This window comes from Corythoichthys intestinalis, chromosome 22 (genome assembly GCF_030265065.1).
Source record: "Corythoichthys intestinalis isolate RoL2023-P3 chromosome 22, ASM3026506v1, whole genome shotgun sequence".
In the NCBI taxonomy this organism is placed as follows: Eukaryota; Metazoa; Chordata; class Actinopteri; order Syngnathiformes; family Syngnathidae; genus Corythoichthys; species Corythoichthys intestinalis.
In genome coordinates, this window is record NC_080416.1 from 11,159,414 (window position 1) to 11,167,745 (window position 8,332).

The window sequence follows — 8,332 nt, forward strand, 5'->3', positions numbered from 1 at the left end:
CCAAATAAATTGCTAAGATTTGGATCAATATATAAACCGCTGTGATACGTGAATGTTGTTAACTTGATTGTATGAACTATATAGACCTTCGGAAATGAGCATAGCTAAAAACTAGAGGAGCCCTCTGAGAGGGGTGGGAATCAAAATATCACTTTCTCCTGTAATCATATCTATTCTGCAAATTTGAGTTTAATAGGCTCATCTGCCATCAAGTATAGGCAAAATTCCTTTGTTGACCTTTGAACTTATTGTCCCCAAATTTCATCACCTCTTCCGTTTCATCGTACAAACATATCCTGCAAGTTTAAAACATAATCTCTTTATTCGAAAAATACTGAAAAAAATGGCGTCTGTAAAAAAGTCACGGATATTTACCTCATAACTATCGCTTAATTGTATTTTTTTTTGTTTCTGTCGCTTTTTTTCCGATATTTTACATGATTAATAATCGATCCAAACAAAGAAAAATGGGAAAAAAATGTTCAAAAAGGGAAATATATGAAAAAGGAAATCTCGACCACTCCTTGCTGTCTGCGATTTCTGCATCGCGACCCTTGCTATATTACCATGTTTCACCCATAAAATCCCCCAAAAATCTAGCGTTGGCTATTCACAGCTGTATCTTGACACTCAGTGATACTTGCTACGTGGAGTTTTTTGTATCGAAACAAGGTAAGTACGCGATAATATCTTGTTAAAATCATGGCGTCTGTAATTCTGCTCTCGCGTGCTCTCACCTCCAGAATTTTGTTTTTTTCAAAATGCCCTCCTGTTCAAAATTTTTCTTCCCAGAGAAAATTGAGATTTTAAGCTTTCCAATGATGTATCACACGTGCATATCGGACAATTGTGAAAGTTGGCCAAATTGGGGGTCTCAGAGCGGAATATATGCATGTGTGATACATCATTGGAAAGCTTGTGGAAAGTACTCCACACATATTTCTGTAAGTTTACTTTCTTTTTGAGGCAATTATGTGTCTCTTGTTGAATTTTGGGTAATATATGTACAGAGATACATATGTTATCAGCCTTGTTCGTTCTTGTTGTTCTGTTTTCTCTTATTTAGTGAAGTTAGTATGCTGTGGCTAATTAGCTATGTTTCTTGTTTTTCAGGGTTCCCACATCTTTGTCAATAAATGAGAATTATAAATTGACATTGAGGGGTATTTCTTCAAGTTCGACACCATATTTTTTTTCATACTAACATTCCCTTACGCCACTGACATCCTCCTTTTTCAAAAGAGCTAATTCTATCAATTTATTAATGTATTTACTCACCCTTACTAAGGTTGTTTCTCTACAACTGAAAAGGTAAATCTGTTCGATCTACAACCTGCCTGTAGGATTGGCTAATTTATTTAAATATCCGTATTTTTCAAAAATAGGACAACACGAGAATGAAATATGCTTTATTCACTGAACTTTTATGGATAACGTCAGTGGCCATAAAATTTGTGATTACTGAAATATACAGTGCTTCACTACAATTTATTCTGATGTTAATAAACTAGGGCTGTCAAACGATTAAAATTTTTAATCGAGTTAATTACAGCTTAAAAATTAATTAATCGTAATTAATCGCAATTAATCGCAATTAATCGCAATTCAAACCATCTATAAAATATGCCATATTTTTCTATAAATTATATATATATATTTTCTGTAAAATAATTTGTTGGAATGGAAAGATAAGACACAAGATGGATATATACATTTAACATACGGTACATAAGGACTGTAGTGGGCATTTCACTCTACTGTCATTTAAATCTGTCTATGCTGTCCTCACTCCGAAGCGTCTACTTTTTCCAAAGCTATACAGCTAGTGAACGACGCCTTAATAATCAGACTTCTTCCTTTTTCATCTGATTTATTAATAAAATGGCCTCAAACCATTGTCCTCTTTAGACCGTAGTGAAATTACCAAAAAAAAGTACACAAGCATTTCATTAGCAACAACGTTAGCTTAGCACGCTATACAGGTTCACTAAACATAAACAAAAAGCGTGTCATACAAAAAATATAACATTTCACTTACTAACATAATATGTACATTCTTTACACCAACCATACTTACGGACAAATCTTGTCCAAGAATCATATAAGCACAACATTACAACGTAGGCGTCAGCCCGAGACGTCGTGCAGCCATGGGAACTGGCAAGAAAGCAATAAACCATGTCGCAAAGCGACCACAAGAGTTCGTTGTTAGACAGCACAAAAAACCTTGCTGTAAAACTTACCAAAAGGCAGAATACTGTCTGAGCGGTACATGTGCGTTAATTGCATCAAATATTTTAACGTGATTAATTTAAAAAATTTATTACCGCGCGTTAACGCGATAATTTTGACAGCCCTATAATAAACATGAGGTTGTTGTAAAAAGGTTATATTAAGAGGGACAGTTTATTATTCCTCCCGATTTGTTGTTTGATAGAACGAATATTCAAACATTAAAATCCTGTAACGTCGCTTACTGTAATATATATGACATATTTACACTATATCATCAAACAGTAACTTTGAAAACACTATTTTCTTCTGTGTCAGTAACATCGAGAGGTGACATCATAGATTCAGCAAGATTAGGACTGCAGTTATTATTTTAGAAGTCGATTAATCGATGAAGTAGTTATATTGAATAATCGAGTACCGTAATTTTCTGACTATAAGACGCTACTTTTTTCCTTCATTTTGAATCTTGCGGTTTATAGTCCAGTGTGGCTTATTTGTTGATTTATTTTGGTTAATACGTAACACTTCACTTGACAGCGGCATCGTAAGACTGTCATAAGACAGCCATAATTATGACATGACACTATCATGGGCATTACTGAATGGTCATGACAGATGTCATTAAGTGTCATCCGACAAATTATATCACTAACTTCATTTATTTCCAGCTTGGATCTTTTACATCAATTCAAAAGTGAGATAATTTGCCGGATAACAATAAATGACATCTGTTATGAGCATTCCATAATAATCACGACAGTGTCATGTCATAATTATAATTGTCTTATGACAGTCTTACGGCGCCACTGTCAAAGTGTGACCAAATACCATAACTAACAATTCATGAAACAACTAGAACAGTAACTGAAGAAACAATTAGCACAGAACAGGAATTTTGATTGTAATTTACATCTGTAACGCTGCAATGCATGCTCGGAGGCATGTTGGACAACAACAGTGTTGACAGCAGCTGGCAGCAGAGGTTGACTGTCTCCCCCAAGGGAGCAGTGCTTGCCAAATGAAGCTTCTTGAACCATAATCATGGTGGTTCATTTGGTCTTATGACAGTTGTATGATGTCACTGTCAAATAAGTGTTACTGGTTAATATCTTTTGGTGTAAATATCCCAAAATACAGTGAGGACAGCTGCGGCCTATAGTCCAGTGCGGTTTATCTATGAACAAATGTCATTTTTGTGCCAAATTTGAAGGGTGCGGCTTATAGTCAGGTGCGCCTTATAGTGCGAAATTTATGGTAATTGGATAAGGAACATAAAAAAACAAAATACCTGCCCTGAGCTTCAAATGGTATAAATAAATGAGGATCTAAGTACAACAAAAGCAAAATTAGCTAACTTATATAGCAAAAGTCCTCGACCTTAAACTCTATAAAACGCTAACTTTTTTTTTTCTAACAACAATGCTCTTAACAAATGGTTCGAACACATATTCCCTCAAAAAAATGGCTAAATCATAGACTTCATAATATATTGACAGGACACTGAGCGCTGGGCTGATTAACTCATTCACTCCTAGCCATTTTCACCGGAGCAAGGCCCTTCGCTCTGGGCCGTTTTACTTGATTTTGACTGATTTTGCAAGGCCCACAGAAAATTATGTTCTATTGCTATATAAACATGGAACCCACCAAAAGACGTGACTCATCATCGTCAGACTCGGATAACTGCAGCAACTGGGGAAACCTCCATGCCGTCCGTGCCATCCGTGGAATAAAATCAATAATAAATATTGGTGGAAACGGATTACGCTACTCAAGCACTTTTTTATGCTTGTTGTTAGGGTTGTTCCGATCATGTTTTTACATAAGTACTGTATTTGTTTATTATGACAATAAATCCTCAAGATGGCATTTACATTATTAACATTCTTTCTGTGAGAGGGATCCACGGATAGAAAGAAATGTAATTCTTAAAGAATAAATGTGACTTTGTATATTGTGACTAAATATTTCAATCTAGTGTATTTGTTGAGCTTTCAGTAAATGATACTGTAGCCATGCCCAAATGCATGATGGGAAGTACAACCATGACTGTGCTTAGTGCTACCAATTGATATATCTTCTCTGCGTTGGGAAATAAAATGTTGAGAAAAAGATCAATTACTACCTTGCTTCCCCACATTGCTTCCCACGATTTTTCTAATCGTAGGGAGAGGGATTGTAAGGCTTTAGCCATTTAAAACAAGGCTCCAAAGGCTGCCAAAATTCACTCTACTCATTTTACGCTGCCTTTTCGCTCTCTATATAGGTAAAACGGTGCCATTACAGATTGAGCGCGACAATGCGTGAGTGGGTCGTGCAGCGCATTCATTAATTGCGTTAAATATTTTAACGTGATACATTTTTTGAAAAATTAATTACCGCCGTTATCGGGATAAATTTGATAACCCTAAACTAAGCCTAAACTAAAGACTCTGGATATGTGTAACGTATTATGTCTGTAACGTTAAATACAATTAGAAAACGATTGAATTAAAAAATATATATACCGTATTTTTCGGACTATAAGTCGCAGTTTTTTTCATAGTTTGACTGGGGGTATGACTTATACTCAGGAGCGACTTATGTGTGAAATTATTAACACATTATTATATCATTTCACGTGCTATTTTGGTGTTTTGGAGTGACACTGATGGTTTGGTAAACTTGTTAGCGCTTTCTTTACGCTATAGTTATCTGAATAACTCTCAATAGCTGTGTTACGTTAACATACTGGCCACATTCGCATTTCGTTGTTCATGCATCATGTAACATTATTATGCTGTACACTTATTAAGCATGTTGTTCTATATTGTATTTTTCTTTAAATTGCCTTTTAAGATGACATATCTGTTCTATGTGTTGGATTTTATCAAGTAAATTTCCCGCAAAAATGCGACTTATACTCCAGTGCGACTTATGTATGTTTTTTTCCTCTTCATTGGGCATTTTATGGCTGGTGCGACTTATACTCAGGTGCGACTTATAGTCCGAAAAATACGGTATATTAAAAAAAGGCATGTCCGATATTTTTTTTCCGATTCCGATACTTTGAAAATGACGTGATTGGACCCGATCGATCAATCGATCGATCGGGACATCTCTACTTGTTGTTAACACTTGTGTATGTAAATCTGATGTGGGTAGATTGCAGACCCGGCGGCATGGGCGGGCATTGGGGGGCCGGGCCCGCCCTGAGGGACGGCTGTGCCCGCCCAAGCTCGATTAAACTGTACTGTACTTTTTTTTTTTAATCCTCCACAAAAACACACACACACGGAAAGACTGAACCCTATATTCCAGTGTTTTTCAACCGATTGTGCCCTCGCCGTGAGAGATCATCAGGTGTGCCGCGAGAAATTATCCAATGTCGCTTTTTTTTAACATCGTCGGGCAAAGTTGCAGTAGGAAGGAAGGAGTAGGCAAAAAGTTCTCGGTTGTGTGCAGATGAGTCGTGTTGCGTTCAAGAGCTGCTCGGATTTCTAGCCATCAGCCACCTTGCTCTATGCAACAATGTGGACCCCGGCACGTCTACTGTTCATTATTTGACTCGTCAAGTGTCGATATACACAAAAGTGTCCTTTCCATTTTATCCATATGTGACCACCGTTAATCCTCCCTCTTTGTTTTATTCCAATACATTATCGAGGACAGCAAGGTGGGAGATGGCTAGAAATCCGAGCAGTTCTTGAACGCGACACAAGCGATACAAGCTTAAACGTCATCTCCAAATGAACGCCCGTCGCTTCAGAACAAGTCGATGGACTATTTTTTACGCCTTCGTGAAAACACAGAGAAATGGGCAACTTTTTTGAGAAAAACTACAAAGGTAAATTAGAAAGCCCTGAAAGCCAGTTACTTTGTTGCTAAATTCCAAAAGTCCCAAACTGTGGCAGAGACGTTAATACTACCTGCCTGCAAAGCCATTGTCAGCGAGACGACTAGCCCTGATGTGCTTAAAGACATTGCTCAAGTCCCCTGTCTGATAGGTTTTCAAGCCTAATTGCTAAACGTTTCACACTGAGTAAGTAAAAATACTGAGAAATTATTTTATAATTAAATATACTGTACAGAAAGTAATTTTGGAACATTTTGGTGTGGTGTGCCGCGAGATTTTTTCCAACATAAAAACGTCCCGTGACTCAGAAAAGGTTGAAAAACACTGCTCTAGTCATCCTATCTTGATCTGTCGTCATTCAATTCAACCAATCTGAGCAGCGAATGTAGGCAATTCCTAGCCAATCACAGATATCGGGGGCGGGCTGAGTAGCCGGCCATTGGGTACTACGATTGGATAGGGATTGCTCCGGTTACAGAAATGGCGATTGAGCGGCTCCTCCGTTGCTAATTCAAATTGGAATGGACATCCGTGTTCTTTTCAAGAAACTAAAGACGAACTCAAGCCATGACAAAGACGCGGCCGAAAGTCAACAGGAAGGGATAGCGCTGCCACCTCCTGCAGTTTCACTGACTGACACTATTAGAGGTGTGCAAAATTTCCGATTCTTAGATCATTCACGATTCGGCCGTGGAAGATTCGAGAATGATTCACAAACATCCAAATTCCGATTATTGAAATATGCCAAGAAAAGCGGAAGTACAACACACTCAGTGCGCCGCGCGGTCAATGAGGAACGGAGCGAGAGTAGCTAAACATCAGGCTTCTCATTACCCGGCCCCTCGGGTAATGCCAATGCTCAACTCACGGCTCTAGCTCAACTCATGCCATGAGATAAAAAAACACAACAACATACCTGACTGCTGCCGAAAAGCTGCTACAAAGTAGCATAATGTTATGGTAGATATCATTTATATAGGACTAGATGCATTATTGATTCGGTAGCGTTAGCAGCACACCTACAAAAAGCTAGATGAGGGCGTTAGTAAATGGCCGCCATTTAAAGCAGTACACGTCCCTGCAAGGCTGTTGTAGCGAACCTTCCAAGCAAACCTAATTAACTTTTTATCTAAAATACTCCTAAATCGGTAAAATATTGACTTGAATCTATCTTTAAAATAGTTTTAAAACTTTCACATGTCGAAAGTAGACAAAAGGGAAATTATGAAATAACGGGAGCAATTTTAACAACTTTAACGGTTGATTCACAACATTAAATTAATTGAATGTAGTTTAAAGCTGCTGATACAGAATGGGGACTGGAGTTTTTTATTTACTGTTTTTTTTGTATATTTGTTAACTGCTATATGTTAACTTGATACTAAAATAGTAGTTTGGTTTAGCCTGAGAGTATTTTTGAACAATTTTGGAACTAATGTACAAAACATTAACAAAAAAACAAAAAAAGGAGGGGGGTGCATCAATAATCGTTTTATAATCGAATCGGAGCCTCTGAATCGTAATCGTAATCGAATCGTTAGGTGCCCAAAGATTCCCAGCTCTAGACACTATCATCAGAAAATATAACAGGTAAAAACGCCACTGTTACGGCTAAATTTACATTGAAGAAGTGTGCCCCCCCTCCCCCCCAAAAAATGTAATGCCCCCCCTGTAATTTCTTTCTGCAGCCGGGTCTGGTAGATTGTTTTCTTCATTTGTGGCAGCTTAGCATTTTTTGTTTTTGTTTACATAGCGTTTTGACAGTTGCTATCATATTTCCAGAATCAAAGCACCGTGTACCGGGACAGCATTCCGGCCCTGAATCTTAGACCGGAACTGCGTTCTGGCTCTGAATCTTATACTGGAACTGCGTTCCTGACCGTTCTGGCCCACTTTCACCCCTGCCTAAATTTATGTAATTTATAAATTACATTTATGGCCAAAGTTTTTTTCTTCTTCAATTAAAAGTATTTAACCGAGACGGCTGGGGAATTTTGAGGTGTAAAACAGTTAATATGTGAAATGAGAAAAATTATGGCCTGGAGGGCATGGTTTTTTATTTTTTTTGAGAGCTGACGTGGTGGAAAAATGTGGAAGTAATGATGTGTCGAGGTTGTTGAATGATATGGAAATTCGAATTAATTGAAAATATGAACACTTAACCTCAAGTTAAGCCCCAACGAACTGTACCTGAGATTTGCTTTAATTTTTATTTCTTTCTTTATTTTTTGCAAAGTGAGCCCGGAAAGGGGAGGGGATGGC